The sequence below is a fragment of the Mobula hypostoma genome, chromosome 20, assembly GCF_963921235.1.
Source record: "Mobula hypostoma chromosome 20, sMobHyp1.1, whole genome shotgun sequence".
Lineage (NCBI taxonomy): Eukaryota > Metazoa > Chordata > Chondrichthyes > Myliobatiformes > Myliobatidae > Mobula > Mobula hypostoma.
This window is the reverse complement of record NC_086116.1, coordinates 9,201,604-9,219,329: the sequence shown is the minus strand read 5'-3', so window position 1 is coordinate 9,219,329 and position 17,726 is coordinate 9,201,604. Positions and strand designations below refer to the sequence as shown.

Here is a 17,726-nt window from a genome sequence, read left to right as displayed (position 1 = left end):
CTTGCACGAATTTCCGCTTCCTTCTGCTTTATTGTGCGAATGCTCGATTCGTTTTTACCGACCTTACGGCTCACTTCGGAATGCGACATGCTACTTTTCAAAAGATCTAATATTTCTAATTTCTCGGCGAGAGGTAGCACTTTACGCTCCTCTTAGCCTTTGAGGAATTGCTTTGACCACGTAATTGCTTTTTAGGAGCCATGTTTTTCACAGAAACAAAGTAGCGAGCAAACGAGATGCGAGGCGAACAATGCTCGAACAATGAGTGCTGGAGAGAGAACGTCTGGGTTTTCCCGATTCGCAGTTAGTTGAATTCGCACATGCAGAACTCGCGGATAAGGAGGGCCGACTATATATCCGATCTCTCAGAACACCTTCCAATAACTTACCTATTACTGATGTCAGGCTCACCGGCCTGTAATTACCTGGTTTACTTTTGGAGCCTTTTTTAAACAATGGAACAACATGAGCTACCCTCCAGTCCTCCGGCACCGCACCCGTGGCTAAGGACATTTAAAATTTTTCTGCTAGGGCCCCTGCAATTTCTACACTAGCCTCTCTCAAGGTCCGAGGAAATATCATGTCAGGCCCAGGGGATTTATCTACCTTTATTCGCTGTAAGGCAGCAAGCACCTCCTCCTCTTTAATCTCTGTATGTTCCATGACACTGCTGCTTGTTTCCCTTCCTTCCATATACGCTACGCCAGTTTCCTGAGTAAATACTGATGCAAAAAAATGTTTAAGATCTCCCCCATCTCGTGAGGCTCCACACATAGACAACCACTTTGATCTTCTAGGGGACCAATTTTGTCCCTTACTATCCTTTTACTCTTAATATACTTGTAGAAACCCTTCGGGTTTACCTTCACATTATCCACCAAAGCAACCTCATGTCTACATTTTGCCTTCCTGATTCCTTACTTTAGTATTTTCTTACATTTTCTATACTCTTCAAGTACCTCATTTGTTCCTTGTTGCCTATACCTGCTATGCACCTCTCTCTTTTTCTTAATCAGATCACCAACATCCCTTGAAAACTAAGGTTCCCTATGCCTGTTAACTTTGCCTTTAATCCTGGCAGGAACATGCAAACTCTGCACTCTCAAAATTTCGCCTTTGAATGCCTTCCACATACTGACCACATCCCTGCCAGAAAACAACTTATCCCAATCCACTCTTCCTAGATCCTTTCCCATTTCCTCAAAATTGGCCCTTCCCCAATTTAGAACCTTAACTCGAGGACTAGACCTATCCATATCCATAATTAACTTGAAACTAATGACATTATGGTCGCTGGACCCAAAATGTTCACCTACACATACTTCTGTCACCTGACCTGTCTGGTTCCCTAATAGGAGATCAAGTATTGCCTCCTCTCTCATTGGTACCTCTATATATTGATTTAGAAAACTTCCCTGAACACATTTGACAAACTCCACGCCATCTAACCCTTTCACAGTGTGGGAGTCCCAGTCAATATGTGGAAAGTTAAAATCCCCTACTATTACAACTTTCTGTTTCTTACATCGGTCTGCTACCTCTCTACAGATTTGCTCCTCCAATTCTCTCTCACTATTGGGCGGTCTATAATACAACCCTATTAGTATGGTCACTCCTTTCCCGTTCCTCAGCTCCACCCATATGGCCTCTGTAGAAAAACCCTCCAGGCTGTCCTGTCTACGCACAGCTGTGATATTCTCCCTGACTAGTAATGCCACTCCTCCCCCTTTCATCCCTCCCCCTCTGTCACGTCTGAAACAACGGACCCCGGGAATATTAAGCTGCCAGTCCTGCCCCTCCTGCAACCAAGTCTCACTAACAGCAATAATGTGGTAATCCCACGTGTCAATTCATGCCCTAAACTCATCTGCCTTACCTACAGTACTCCTCGCATTGAAATATTTGCACCTGAGAACATTTCTATCATGTACAAACCTTTGATTACTGTCTTTGCAGTCCTCGCATGACCTTAATCCTCCTCCACTTCACTATCTGCTCTAGCACTCTGGTTCCCCTCCCCCAGCAAATCTAGTTTAAACCCCACTGAACAGAAATAGCAAACCTACCTGCAAGACATCAACCGTCTCGACTTCACCGCACCTTGTCCCCATTCCAACCTCACTCCTTCGGAACGCTCTGCTCTCCACTCCCTCCGCACTAATCCTAACATTATTATTAAACCCGCTGATAAAGGGGGTGCTGTTGTAGTCTGGCGTACTGACCTCTACCTTGCCAAGGCACAGCGACAACTCGCGGATACCTCCTCTTATTTACCCCTCGATCGTGACCCACTAAGGAGCACCAGGCCATTGTCTCCCACACTATCAACGACTTTATCCGCTCAGGGGATCTCCCATCCACTGCTACCAACCTTATAGTTCCCACACCCCGCACTTCCCGTTTCTACCTCCTACCCAAGATCCACAAACCTGCCTGTCCTGGCCGACCTATTGTCTCAGCTTGCTCCTGCCCCAGCGAACTCGTTTCTGCATACCTCGACACTGTTTTATCACCCCTTGTTCAATCCCTTCCGACCTATGTTCGTGACACTTCTCACACTCTTAAACTTTTTGATGATTTTAAGTTCCCTGGCCCCCACCGCTTTATTTTCACCATGGATGTCCAGTCCTTATATACTTCCATCCCCCATCAGGAAGGTCTCAAAGCTCTACGCTTCTTTTTGGATTCCAGACCTAATCAGTTCCCCTCTACCACCACTCTGCTCCGTCTAGCGGAATTAGTCCTTACTCTTAATAATTTCTCCTTTGGCTCCTCCCACTTCCTCCAAACTAAAGGTGTAGCTATGGGCACCCATATGGGTCCTAGCTATGCCTGCCTTTTTGTTGGGTTTGTGGAACAATCTATGTTCCGTGCCTATTCTGGTATCTGTCCCCCACTTTTCCTTCACTACATCGACGACTGCATTGGCGCTGCTTCCTGCACGCATGCAGAACTCGTTGACTTTATTAACTTCGTCTCCAACTTTCACCCTGCCCTCAAGTTTACCTGGTCCATTTCCGACACCTCCTTCCCCTTTCTAGATCTTTCTGTCTCTGTCTCTGGAGACAGCTTATCCACTGATGTCTACTATAAGCCTACTGACTCTCACAGCTATCTGGACTATTCCTCTTCTCACCCTGTCTCTTGCAAAAACGCCATCCCCTTCTCGCAATTCCTCCGTCTCCGCCGCATCTGCTCTCAGGATGAGGCTTTTCATTCTAGGACGAGGGAGATGTCTTCATTTTTTAAAGAAAGGGGCTTCCCTTCCTCCACTATCAACTCTGCTCTTAAACGCATCTCCCTCATTTCACGTACATCTGCTCTCACTCCATCCTCCCACCACCCCACTAGGAATAGGGTTCCCCTGGTCCTCACCTACCACCCCACCAGCCTCCGGGTCCAACATATTATTCTCCGTAACTTCCGCCACCTCCAACGGGATCCCACCACTAAGCACATCTTTCCCTCCCCCCCTCTCTCTGCATTCCGCAGGGATCGCTCCCTACACAACTCCCTTGTCCATTCGTCCCCCCCATCCCTCCCCACTGATCTCCCTCCTGGCACTTATCCGTGTAAGCGGAACAAGTGCTACACATGCCCTTACACTTCCTCCCTTACCACCATTCAGGGCCCCAAACAGTCCTTCCAGGTGAGGCATCACTTCACCTGTGAGTCGACTGGGGTGATATACTGCGTCCGGTGCTCCCGACGTGGCCTTTTATATATTGGTGAGACCCGACGCAGACTGGGAGACCGCTTTGCTGAACATCTACGCTCTGTCCGCCAGAGAAAGCAGGATCTCCCAGTGGCCACACATTTTAAATCCACATCCCATTCCCATTCTGACATGTCTATCCACGGCCTCCTCTACTGTAAAGATGAAGCCACACTCAGGTTGGAGGAACAACACCTTATATTCCGTCTGGGTAGCCTCCAACCTGATGGCATGAACATTGACTTCTCTAACTTCCGCTAGGCCCCACCTCCCCCTCGTACCCCATCTGTTACTCATTTTTATGCACACATTCTTTCTCTCACTCTCCTTTTTCTCCCTCTGTCCCTCTGAATATACCTCTTGCCCATCCTCTGGGTCACCCCCCACCCCCCCGTCTTTCTTCCCGGACCTCCTGTCCCATGATCCTCTCGTATCCCCTTTTGCCTATCACCTGTCCAGCTCTCGGCTCTATCCCTCCCCCTCCTGTCTTCTCCTATCATTTTGCATCTCCCCCTCCCCCTCCAGCTTTCAAATCCCTTACTCACTCTTCCTTCAGTTAGTCCTGACGAAGGGTCTCGGCCTGAAACGTCGACTGCGCCTCTTCCTACAGATGCTGCCTGGCCTGCTGCGTTCACCAGCAACTTTGATGTGTGTTGCTTGAATTTCCAGCATCTGCAGAATTCCTGTTGTCTGCAAGGATATTAGTTCCCCCTCCAGTTCAGGTGCAAACCGTCCCGTCAGAAAAAGGCCCCACCTTCCCTGGAACAAAGCCCAACTGTCTAGAAACATGAAGCACTCCCTCCTGCACCATTTCCTTAGCCACATATTTAGCTGCATTATCTTCCTATTTCTAGCCTCACTAGCATTCATTAAAATTCTCTAAACATGGGGAACTTTAATGACAAAAGTTCTCTGGAATGGAGAAATGGAATATCTTTGAGATTTATGTCCCATTTTTGTTTCTTCTTTTCAGTACCACGTGGTTATTGTTATTGGATACTTCTTTATCAACCTCCAAGTTTTATTTAAGAATCTCTCTTCGTAGGATAATTGGTGGTAACCCAGCAAATACCCCAATATAGTCCCTCCAAAAAGATATTAATGAAGTAGCAACAAATTAGTGAAAAACCAAATGGAACATCTCCAAATTTCACAGGATGCTGGGAACCTCAAAGCATTTAAATACAGATTTGTGGAGTAATCATTAAAGGCTGCCTATAAATAAATGTCATTAATGTACAGTACTAGAGTCCCAAGGCACTTTGTAGGAACATTATTATACAGATTTGGATGATGAGGATATATTACTGCGGATGTCTAGAGCTTGGTCACAAAGGATGGTTAGAAAGAGCATGGTTTGACAGTTAGAGAGACAGACAGCTTCAGACAGGAAAGCTTAGAACATGGGTCGGCAAACTTCTTGCAATCAGTCAAGCACAGGAATAGACACTTCAACCCCCCAATGTCTATGCTGATCATGACTAAACCCATCTGCCGCAACACTGTTCATATTTCTTGCCTGTTCATTTACTTTTCTAAATGCCTAATGCCGCTTAAATGTTTCCATCGTATCTGCTTCCAAAGCCTCTCCCAGCAGTGGGATCCGCACAACTACCACTCGCTGTGTGAAAAACGTGCCTTGCAAATCAACTTCCACCAATGGCAGCAATCGGTTCACTATCACTGACCTATGTTTGTGGCAAAGTATAGTACAAGACAAAAAAAAGTACTCTAAGAAAGATATTATATGACCCATATCACTTTCGCCTCATCCAATCCATGTAATTGTCCAAATGCCTTTCAACTACTGTAATTATACTCGCCTCCACCATATCCTCTGGCAGCTTGTTCCTTTACTCACCACCAGGTGTGAAAAAGATACCTCTTTTCTCCCCCTTCAATTTAAACCTGTGTCATCTGGTTTTGGACCCCTACTCCAGGAAAAGGATTGCAACCATGCACCTTATGTATGACCCTCGTGATTTTATAAACCTCTATGAGGTCATCTCTTAATCTCCGAAGCTCCAGGGAGCAAAGTACAAGCCTATACAGCCTCTCCTTAGAACCCAGGCTATCTAGCTCAATAACATCCTGGAAAATTATTTTAAAACCATAAGACCATAAGATATAGGAGAAGTAGGCTATTTGGCCCATCGAGTCTGCTCTGCCATTCAATCATGGGCTGATCCAATTCTCCCAGTCATCCCCACTCCCCTGCCTTCACCCCATACCCTTTGATGCTCTGGCTAATCAAGAACCTATCTATCTCTGCCTTAAATACACCCAATGACTTGGCCTCCACAGCTGCTCGTGGCAACAAATTCCATGGATTTACCACCCTCTGACTAAAGTAATTTCTCCGCATCTCAGTTCTAAAAGGACATCCTTCAATCCTGAAGTCGTGCCCTCTTGTCCCGGGATCTCCTACCATGGGAAATAACTTTGCCATTTCTAATCTGTTCATGCCTTTTAACATTCGGAATGTTTCTATGAGATCCCCACCTCATTCTCCTGAACTCCAGGGAATACAGGCCAAGAGCTGCCAGACCTTCCTCATACAGTAACCATTTCATTCCTGGAATCATTTTTGTGAATATTTTCTGAACCCTCTCCAATGTCAGGATATCCTTTCTAAAATAAGGAACGCAAAACTGCGCGCAATACCCCAAGTGTGGTCTCACGAGTGCCTTATAGAGCCTCAACATCACATCCCTGCTCTTATAATCTATACCTCTAGAAATGAATACCAACATTGCATTTGCCTTCTTCACAACCAACTCAGCCTGGAGGTTAACCTTTAGGGTACCTTGCACAAGGACTCCCAAGTCCCTTTGCATCTCTGCATTTTGAATTCTCTTCCCATCTAAATAATAGACTGCCCGTTTATTTCTTCCACCAAAGTGCATGACCATACACTTTCCAACATTGAATTTCATTTCCCACTTCCTTACATATTCCCCTAAACTATCTAAGTCTCTCTGCATGCTCTCTGTTCCCTCAACATTACCCACTCCTCCACGTATCTTTGTATCATCGGCAAATTTAGCCACGAATCCACTAATAGTGTAGTCCAAATCATTGAAATACATCGTAAAAAGCAGCGGTCCCAATACTGACCCCTGTGGAACTCCACTGGTAACTGGCAGCCAGCCAGAGTAGGATCCCTTTATTCCCACTCTGTTTTCTGCCGACCAGCCAATGCTCCACCCATGCTAGTAACTTCCCTGTAATTCCATGGGCTCTTATCTTGCCAAGCAGCCTCCGGTACGGCACCTTGTCAAAGGCCTTTTGAAAATCCAAGTACACCACGTCTACTACATCTCCTTTGTTCACCCTCCTTGAAATTTTGTCAAAGAATTTTTTTGGCTCCCGTTGCTACCACCAGAGAGGAAGTACAGGAGCCTAAAGACACACATTCAACATTTTAGAAACAGCTTCTTCCCCTCCACCACCAGATTGCTGAAAGGCCCATGAAGTCATGAACACTATGCCATATTTCCCTTCTGCACTATCTATATTTTTCGGGTTTACAGATTTTTTTTTGGTCTTGCACTGCACTGACAAATGAGTGATAATCAACTTGATTCCAATCCAATTCAGGAGAGCGGGCTGGAGGCAGGAAGAGATTACGGTGCAAGAATAAGACGTGCAGCACACAGGACTGTGTCTGGGTGGCAGAAGGAGATGGCAGTGGTGAGGGTGGCAGATGGAAAGGGGCTGGTAAACCAAAACCCATTAAAGCTGCTCCACAGGAGGTGGTGAGATTTACCAGGACTTGAGGGCCTGAGAGGTTGGGCAGGCTGGGACTTCATTCAAGATTAAAGATTAGCTTCATTTGTCACATGTACATCAAAGCATACAGTGAACTGTACAGTTTGTGTCAACGACAAACACAGACACGAGGATTGTGCTAGGGGCAGCCTGCAAGTGTCACCAGGCTTCTAGAACCAACACTGCCTGCCTTCAACTAACTAACCGTGACCCCAACCATAAGCCTCTGCAACGTGGAAGGAAACCTGAGCAATCAGAGGAAACCCACACGGTCACGGGGTGGATGTACAGACAGTGGTGGGAATCAAACTCCGATCAGGGTTCGCTGGTGATGGAACCGCTACGCCACTGTGCCACCCCACTCTCCCATATTCCTTGGAATGTTGCAGAATGAGGAATCTGGTGGGTGAAGACCACACTGTCAGGTTCTTCTCTTACTGGGGAGGAAGCTCCTCATTTATTATTGTAACAGTACCCCACCCAGGGGGCCACATGAGTGGCCACAGTGTTATTGCTGTAAATGAATGCTATACAACAGAACTGAAAGCATTGACTATGAATGTAAAGAATGAAAAGGCATTGCATGGTTTATTCTTGTAATTTCTTAAAATTATGAATAAAGTTTATTTTGCAATTAAAAAGAATGAGGGGTAACCTTATAGAGGGGTATAAAACCATGAGGGTCGTAGACAGGGCATGCACACAGTCTTTTACACAAGGAAGCATATGTTTAAAGTGAGAGGAGAAAAATTTAAAATTGACCAGATTCAGCAAATGGTGAAATATAGAACAAGCTGCCAGATGAAGTGGTTGAGGCATGGGCAAGAATGTTTCAGAATGATTTGGGCCAAATGTGAGCAAACGAGATTAGCTGAAATAGGCACCTTAATCAGCACAGACAAGTTGGTCTGAAGGGCCTGTTTCTGTGCTGTACGATTTTGTGACCAATTTCTCACCATCAGTCTTGCTACAGCTCCAAGTTCAAAGTAAATTTATTATCGAAGTACGTATATGTCACCATATGCAACCCTGAGATTCATTTTGTTGTACGCTAGGGTAGAGATCATTCCCATCACCGGAGAGGAGAATCCTCCCCACTCACTGCTAAGTGTCACTGGAGAGGGGAATCCTCCCCACTCACTGCTAAAGTGTTACTGCAGAGGAGAGACCAGCACCTATCACTACAGCCTGGAGATTATGTGTCTCCCTCAGCACAGATGGATACTGGGGCGGTGACAGCCCTCGGTCTGAAGTCGGTCCACACGACACGGCAGGCACAAAGAGTTTCTGCAAGCGCTGGAAATCTGGAGCAACACACACAAAAATGCTAGAGAAACTCAGCAGGTCAGGCAGCATCTGTGCAGGGAAATGGACAGTCAATGATTTGGGCCGAGACACTTCAGCAGGACTGGAAAGGAGGAGGGCACAAGGTTGCGGTGCAGTGAGGAATTGAGCTGGTGGATGACTACAGGTAAAGTGAAGTAAAATTTATATAACCATATACAATCCTGAGATTCATTTTCTTGTTGTTATACTCAATAAATCCAATAACCATTATAGAACCAATAAAAAACTGCACCAACAGGTGTGCAAAAGACAAACCGTGCAAATACAAAAATAAATAAATAGTAATAATAAATAAATAAACAAACAAACAAACAAGCAGGCAAGCAACAATACCAGGAACATGAGATGAAGAGACCTTGAAAATGGATCTACAGGTTATGGGAACAGGTCAGTGACGGGACAAGTCGGGTTGAGTGAACTTATTCCCCTCTGGTTCAGAAGCCTGATTGCTGAGAAGTAATAACTGTTCCTGGACGAGTCCTGAGGCTCCTGTACTCTCTTCCTAACGGCAGCAATGAGAAGAAAGCAGGATCTGGGTGGTGGGGTCCTTGATGGTGGATGCGGCTTTCCTGCGACAACACTCCGTGTAGATGTGCTCAATGGCTCGAGATCTACTGTGCCGTATCCATTACTCTTTGTAGGACTTTCATTCAAGGGCACTGGTGTTTTCACACCAGGCTGTGATGCAGCCAGTCAGTATACTCTCCACCACACATCTATATTCGTCAAAGTTATAAATATCATGCTGAATCTTCACAAACTCCTCAGGAAACAGAGGCACAACTCTGCTTTCTTCCTAATTGCACGCAGCTGGGCCCAGGCCAGATCCACTGAAACGAGAACACTGAGAAATTTAAGGTTGTTGATCCTCTCCACCTCTGAACCCCAATGAGGACTGGCTCATGGGCCTCTGGTTTCCCTCTCCTGAAGACAATAACCAGCTCCTTGCTCTTGCTGACATTGAGGAAGAGGTTGTGGTGGCACCACTCAGCCAGATTTTCAATCTCCCTCCTATAAGCTGATTTGTCACCAACTTTGATTCAGCCAGTGACAATGGTGTTGTCAGCAAACTTCAATATAGCATTGGAGCTGCTGAGCCACGTGGTCATAAGGGGTTTATGACCTGTACCGATGGAGACTGTGGAGGAGGTGTTGTTGCTAATCCGAACCTACTGGGGAGGAAATCCAGGACCCAATTACACAAGGAGACGTTGAGGCCCAGGTCTTAAAGCTTACTGATTTGTTTTGAAGGGATGATGGAAAAGGGAATCTGGGAGGTGTTGGAGGTGATAGGAGGAAGATGCAAACCCTATCAACACCACTAGATATTGCTGGGGACACCCTCACAGTTCTCTGAAATCACTTTCTGAAGTATTCAGGTGCCGTGCATCTCGCATTCTCTGCCCAATAGGCTGTCGGGTGGTGTTCACATTTTCAGATGACACATTACAGCTCCAGTTTAATTGCACTCTGGAGTAGACCAGGGACTGCCCTAACTAAATGCTCAGTTGCTTTACTGCCCCTTTGTTAGCCTCCAAGGCGAAGCTTCCAGTGAGGACCACAGCTAGGTGGGAAACCATGCCATCAGCTTTCGGTGCAAGTCTCTGATATTGCACTGAAGTGGTGGCTGCAACATTGAGCCCAAGTGCACTAGGATCCTTCTACCGTCTGCTCGTGCCCATCGGTACAACACCGAGGTCCCAGCGATTGTGGAGCACCCCAGTCCCAATCACTCCATAATATTCCTAGAAATATGATGTGCGTATTGATACTGTTGTCAGGGAGCGACATTTGGTCTGATACACCAATGTGCAAAAGAAGAAATGTTTTGGATCAGTGAAGAGTCATTTTAAGGCCAGCTGGATGGGCTTATTTCACAACTGCTATTTGTTTCACTCTCTAGGAATATCTGATGTACAGCGTGTGTAAGGGAAACTTTCTCGGAGAACAAAAGGTATTTAGACAATGGTTTCCATAGTTTTACACCGCTGAAGTTTTCTTCTTCGCTGTGTGAACCTGCTGTGGATTAACTAAGTGATTGTCACAATTAGTTATTGCTGGATTATTCAACTATAGGGATAGTTAAAGAAATCAATGATTTATGGTCTTCCTCTACCTTGCAGTTCCTAAGTTTCTAACTTAACCTCTGAGATACATTGCTCAGATATATGGCAGGAAGGCAGGTATATGGAGTTGAGTGGGATCCGGGATCAGCCATGACGGAATGGCGGAGCAGACTCAATGGGCTGAATGGCCTAATTCTGCTCCTATGTCATATGGTCTTAAAACTAAAAATGATGTAATTCCTTAACCTGCAGTATTTAAAACAAAACTGAAAAGTGAACTGAAGAACTGAAAAATTCCCTGTTTTACAATGCAACCCCTGGGAGCCTTCCGGTTTTCCACAGGCATAGAGATAAATTAACACCTTCACATCTCCTTGCCCAACACATCTCATGCAGCCCTCACAGGTATACTGGAGATGGTGACTCCCCAAGGCTTAAGGTGAGTTGGACAGGGAAACCTTACAAAATGCTGCATCTGTATTGTCTGACACAGCTGCAGAACCCATGTCACAAATCATATACATCAGACCCTTCTTCAGAAACACACCTTGCCCAGACTGAGTAAAAGAGGCAACCTTTCCGGGTTTGTTAATCAGCGTTCTTCTGATTAATAATTTGTGTCTGTATAGTATTTGATGTAGAGCAGGTGAATTCTCTTTACTAGTTTATCTGATTATTTATTCTTGGCCAAAATCACTCAGTTCATTATATGGCTATTTGTGAGTTTACAGCATATTCATTATCTATAATATTTCCCATCTGAAACAATAACTACATTTGAAAAGTATTTCACTGGTAATGTCACTGGGTTATGAAAAGTGGATTGGAACAGGACCCTTTAGAGTTACTACGGTTCAGAAACAGGCCCTTTGACCTACCTAGACCGAGCACAACAATCATTCTGGTCCCATCGAGCTGCACCTAGACCAGACCCCTCCATAACCCTCCCATCCATGTACTTATCTAAACTTTTAAATGTTGAAATCAAACCTGCATTCACCATTTCCACTGACAACTCATTCCACATTCTCAAGACCCTCTGACTCGGGTTGGGAAGAAATTTCTGCAAGAAGAAATTCCCCTTAAATATTTCACCTTTCACCCCTAACCTATGATCTCCAGTTCTAGTCTCACCCAACCTTTCTTTGTAGCACCATATGAAACTGGACAAGCAGTCTGCTTTTCATAATGAAACTTCGAAGCTTGGCAGAAAGTCTCTGTCTTCTTCTCAGACAGTCCCTCGTGATCAAGGATGACTTGCTTCAGCTCTGCTCTGAGCTGCGAGCTGACTGGTCACCAATATGGTCCACAGAGTTTGCTGCAGGGAAGCAGAAGGTGGATGGGTTGCTTTGCTCTTCTTCCAGGCTAGTGCACTGCATTCATAACAAGGCCTCCTCTACACTGGAGAAACCAAACACAGACTGAGTGATTGCTTTGCAGATCAACTATTCTCAGTCCAAGGGGTGATCCCAGGCTTCCCATTCCCTGTCACAATCATTCTCCACCCTTCTCTGATCATTCTGTCTGTAGTCTCAGCACTATAACAACGAAGCCCAACAAAACTTGGATATCACCATCTCCTCTCACCTCTGGCATGTTACAGCCTGCAGGGCTCAACATCAAATCCTTGAACTTTTGGGAAACTGTCTCTTCCTTTCTGTTTATATCTACAGTGGCAGTTTTTGCCTACTATCTTTTGTTTTTAAATATACAGTCTGACTATACCATATTAGAACCACATTGTACAGACTAATGAAATTATTGCCACTTTATTTCATCCATTCAGAGCAATTCCCTTTGTTCCACCCATTGCCTTCCCTCACTTTTCTTCCACCTAAACCAACCCATCTCCCTTTGCTAGTTCTGATGAAGGGTACCAGACCAGAAACGTTAATGGCTTCTCTTTCCACGGATGCTGCCTGACCTGATCGTTGTTCACTACGTCGCGAGTGTCGTCCACTTTTATTATGCTGTACCTCCGTGACTACCATAAAGACTTGAGCTCATTCTCTTTCTGAGCCTCACAAACCAGGGATTCCCACACATGACTGAAGGGGTTATTACGATGAGACCTAGGCAGGGATGGAGTACCCAAGACTGGAATTGAGACATGATGCAAGACTGAAACAAGCACAGAATATTAAACAAGATGCTCGATGATAATCCAACTAGAGCTGACGATTGAGCACTGAACCTCTGTTCAGGTGCTCCTTAAATATTGAAATCCTGGTGCACAACATGGCTGCCAATTAGCGGGACAGTCCTGAATCCTTAAAGGGGCCAATCCAGCTATCCGTATTCTGAAGCACCTAAACCCCGGAAGCTGGTGCAGTTGGGTACACATCGTAACAGGACCCCATTCCCTACGGCCAACTCCTGATGGCCCTGTTGCTCGGAGAGATGGTGATGGTAATCGTGGGTGACAGCTGGATCTAAGTTGTCCCTTTCAGGAACCCAGCACCGTTCCGTGGGTCCGAATCCTTCCCAGTCCATGAGGAACTGCTGGACATCCCTAAACAGTTCGTGAATCCAGAATTCTCCTCATGGTGAAGACCTTTCCTATCAACAAACCTGGGTGGCAGCAGGACTAACGGAGGTGGGATGAAAGGGCTGGTGTTCATAGGTTTTAATTTGGAAATATGAAAGGTGGGATTGACCCTGAGAGTCTTGGGGAGCTGCAAGGTACAAGCCACCGGGTTTACTCCTTCAGAACCTTGAAGTGTGTAAGTGAAAAGGGGGTTGGAGTACGGGATAGAAAGGGTTAAGTGGTGTATGTGACCTGGAAAATATAGCAGGGGCGGGAACTAGACAACAGAACCGGACACGGTTAAGATGTTGCAACTGCATGCTCATTTTTTAGAATCGAAGCGCTTACTGACTTGTACCTCTGCACGTGAAGCTGCTGTGACCATGATGAAATTGCTGACCACAAAACCGTCATAAGCGCGGACAGGGGAAAGAGGTGCTAACTGAAACCATTTCTTTTGATATAAATGTAACCTTGTACTCGTGCTAGGCAGAGCTGATTGCCAGACGCTGTAGATGCGTATGGTGGTTACTTCTCCTCGGATCAAATTAAATAAAGATTTGATCGAGCGAAAACGTGGCCTCTTGAGTGTTTTCTCCGACTGAATAATGAATCGGTATGGACAGAAGGGTCCAATGAACTTGGATGCCAATTTCCTAGGCTCCACCTGGAGAGGCAAATCCTGAGCAGACAGCCAGACCGTTTAGCCTTGGTTTAAGCCTTCTGGGTAGAGGCCAACAAAATCTGCCTTGCCCTAGTCCATTTCTCCTTGCAGGGTCGGAGGATACACAAACTGGCATTCGAAAAGAAATATCCCGTGTGCCAAATGCTGTAGAGTATTGTGGGCGAGGTGTCTACATCAAATGGTCACACCACTCATCTGCTCTTTCTGAGGCCAGGCATCTTAGGGTTTGTTCCAAATCTTAGTTTACCCACTCCATCTGGCCATTGGACTGCAAGTGAAACCCTGATTAGACTCACTGTTACCCCAATCAATTTACAGAACACCCTCCAAAAACATGACGAGAATTGCGAACTGCAATCTGACACATTCACTGGAAAACCATGGATCCTGAAGACCTGGTGCGGTACCATTTTGGCCGTCTCCACCGCAGATAGTAGACTGTCCAAGGCGATGAATCTACGGGCCTTTCTCAAACAACTTCCGGAAATCCAAGTATACATCTTCCTGTTCCCATCTATCCACTCCACATGTTACATCCTCAAAGAACTCTGGTAAGTTTGTCAAACGGGACCTGCCCTTCCTGAATCTATGATGAACTTTTTTATCCAGATGTCTTGCTACTTCTTCCTTAATGATAGCTTCAGCATTTTCTCAACTGCAAATGTTAAGGTAACCAGTCTCTAGTTATCTGTCTTTTGCCTATATCCTTTTTAAAACAGTGGTGTGACAATAATTGTCTTCCAATCTACCAGAGCCTGCAGAGAGTCCAGAGAATTTTGGTAAATTACCAGTTACACGCCTACTATAACATCTGCCATATCTTTCAGTACCCTGAGATGCATTCCTTCAGATTGGGTATGTGTTTGTCTTTAGGCCCACTGGTTTGCTCAGCACTACCATGTTAGTGATAGCAAATGTATCGATATCCTCACCTCCCAATGCATCCATAACATCTCTCTTTGGCATATGAGACACATCCTCCACCATGAAGAGTGACAAAAAATAGTCATTCAAACACTCAGCTACTTCTGCTTTACCCAGTAATAGTTTCCCTTCTCCTATTCTAAGGGACTAAAGTTCACTTTATCCCTTTACACTTTATTTAATAATAAAAAGTGTTACTATGCATAAATACATTAATGTGCTAGTTTACTTTCATAATTTATCTTCCATTTCCTTATTGCTTACAGAATAGTTGTTTGTTGCTTTGTTAAAATGTTCCCAGTCTTCCATTTTCTAGCCATTACTGCAATATATTGCAGACTATCATTCCTTTGACTCTTCATCCTCCCCATTCTTCGCCCTGATGAATACTAATGTATTCATTCAGGACACCACAGATATAGCCCGGCTCCATACAAAAGTCTCCCTTTTGATCCCTCGAGGGACCTACATACTTTTTCCCTATCTACCTTCTTGCTTCTAATGTTTACAAGATGTTCTGGAATTCTCTTCAATTCTGTTGGTCATGGCTAGTTCATATCATCTTTTTGCCTTCCTAAGTGCTTTATTAAAATGTCTCCTATAGCTTCTATAAATCTAAAAGGGTTCACCTGATACCAATTTCTTATACCTGACATAATCCCCCACCCCCCCTCAACCTTGCCTGATCAAATTCTCCAATTCCTTTGTTAAACAAGACTCCCTAATCCTTTCACCCTTGCAGGGACACGATAATTTCAAACTCAGTATTTCACTTTTAAAGAGTAGTGGTCAGTGCGTCACTTTACAAAGCCAGTGATCAGTGACTGGAGTTCAATTCCAACCGCAGCCTCTGAGGAGTTTGTGAATTCTCCCTGTGACCACACTGGATTTTCTCCGGCAGCTCCAGTCTCGTCCCATATTCCAAAGAAATACTTTAGGGTTAGTAAGTTTTGGGCACTCTATGTTAGTGCCAAAAGTATGGTGACAATGATCCTCACTGATTTAATTTGACACAAACAATGCATTTCACTGCATGTTTCGATGTACAAATGTTTGTACATGTGACAAATAAAGCTAATCTAATCTAATCTAGTCACTTGTGTTTCTTCCCAGTGTAACGGGGTTTCGATTTTTATGTTACTGCGGAGTCTAATTAAAATGGCGTTTTTGTTATGTTAATCTGGGGAATGCGGCTTTGTTGTGTTAAACGCTGAGAAAGTTTGCGCTAGCAGCTTGCTGTGGTTTAGAGGGTGATAAGAAATACGTTATTAACCAATTGGGATAGTTGTTATGGTTTTGGTGTATTTGAAGATACTGTATGCGCGGGGTTTTGGGGCAGAAGGCGGGAGAGCGAGACAGAGGATGGACGAGGTGCTGTGATGTCCGCTAACGGGGTCGGACCCTGAGCGGGACGTTCGGCGAGGAGACGGAGACAGACTCGTGTGGAGCGTCTGGTCGACCACCATTGTTGGTCCCAGGCAGCCGGTCGAGGTGGTCCAAGGGGGTCACAGGGTGAAGAAGAAGGTCCTTGAGCTCCAACGGTTTTTGTACACGAAGAGATTGAACTTTGATAAGTGTGGCGCCTTTTATATTTTATTCTCTTTTAATTATATAGTTCCAGTAATATCTATAAACTGTAAATCATTTAATTGTATCTGGTGTATTGTCTGTTATTTGGGCGAGGTGGGGTACATCACACAGCATCCACACAAACTAATAACCCAGTTTGCCGGGGCCGAGGCTGTTTCCCTAGACGACAGCGAGCCGAGCGACCTTGAGGGTGGCTGGGGGGGGCTACACCTCTAACAGGTCTTCCCGATTTACTCATGCCATCTCCTGGTCTTGTACCATTTAAGTCAGCACTCCCCCAATTTAATGCCCCCGTTAATGCTTCTCCTCCCCTTCACACCCCATCCCTTATTTATTTTATATATTTCCCCCCCTTTTTTCTCTCTTTTTTCTCCCTCTGTCCCTCTCACTATAACTCCTTGCCTGCTCTCCACCCGCCGGGCTCCTTTCCCCCCTTCTCTTTCTCCTCAGGCTTCCTGTCCGATGATCCATTCCCTTCTCCAGCTCTTAGATCCACCCTTCCCCTCCTGTCTTCTCCTATCATTTTGGATCTCCCCCTCCCCGTCCCCCTTTCAAATCTCTTACTATCTCTTCTTTCAGTTAGTCCTGACAAAGGGTCTCGGCCCGAAACATCGACTGTACCTCTTCCTGTAGATGCGTTCACCTGCATTTTTGTGTGTGTTGCTTGAATTTCCAGCATCTGCAGATTTCCTCGTGACTCCCCCAATTTAATACTTTAACTCTAGATCCAACCTCATTCTCTTCCACAAATACCTTAAAGCAAATTGTGGTCACTGCCCACAGACATTTCCTCCACAGACTTCCACCACTAGATGACCATCATATCCGGAGCAACGAAAAATAAGGTTACGTGTTTTAACAGCTACCATCTGGTGGCTTTGACATCCATCATCATGAAACGTTTCAAGAGGCTGGTGATTGCACAGATCAGTCCCAGCCTCCCACAACCTCGACACACTGCAATTTGCCTACTGCCAAAACAAGATAACGGCGGACATCATCTTCCTGGCCCATCACTCATGTCTGGAGCATCTGGATAGTAAAGGCACCTTCATCAGACTCCTATTTACTACAGTTCTGTTTTCGATGCCGCGATTCCAT

General features: G+C 45.3%; 1 protein-coding gene across 2 annotated transcripts in view; it reads right to left on the bottom strand.

Annotated features, from left to right (window-relative positions):
- Positions 1-17,726, bottom strand: part of st8sia1 (ST8 alpha-N-acetyl-neuraminide alpha-2,8-sialyltransferase 1) — a 64,003-nt gene that overhangs the window by 41,536 nt on the left and 4,741 nt on the right. The gene's annotated exons all lie outside the window — the stretch shown is intronic.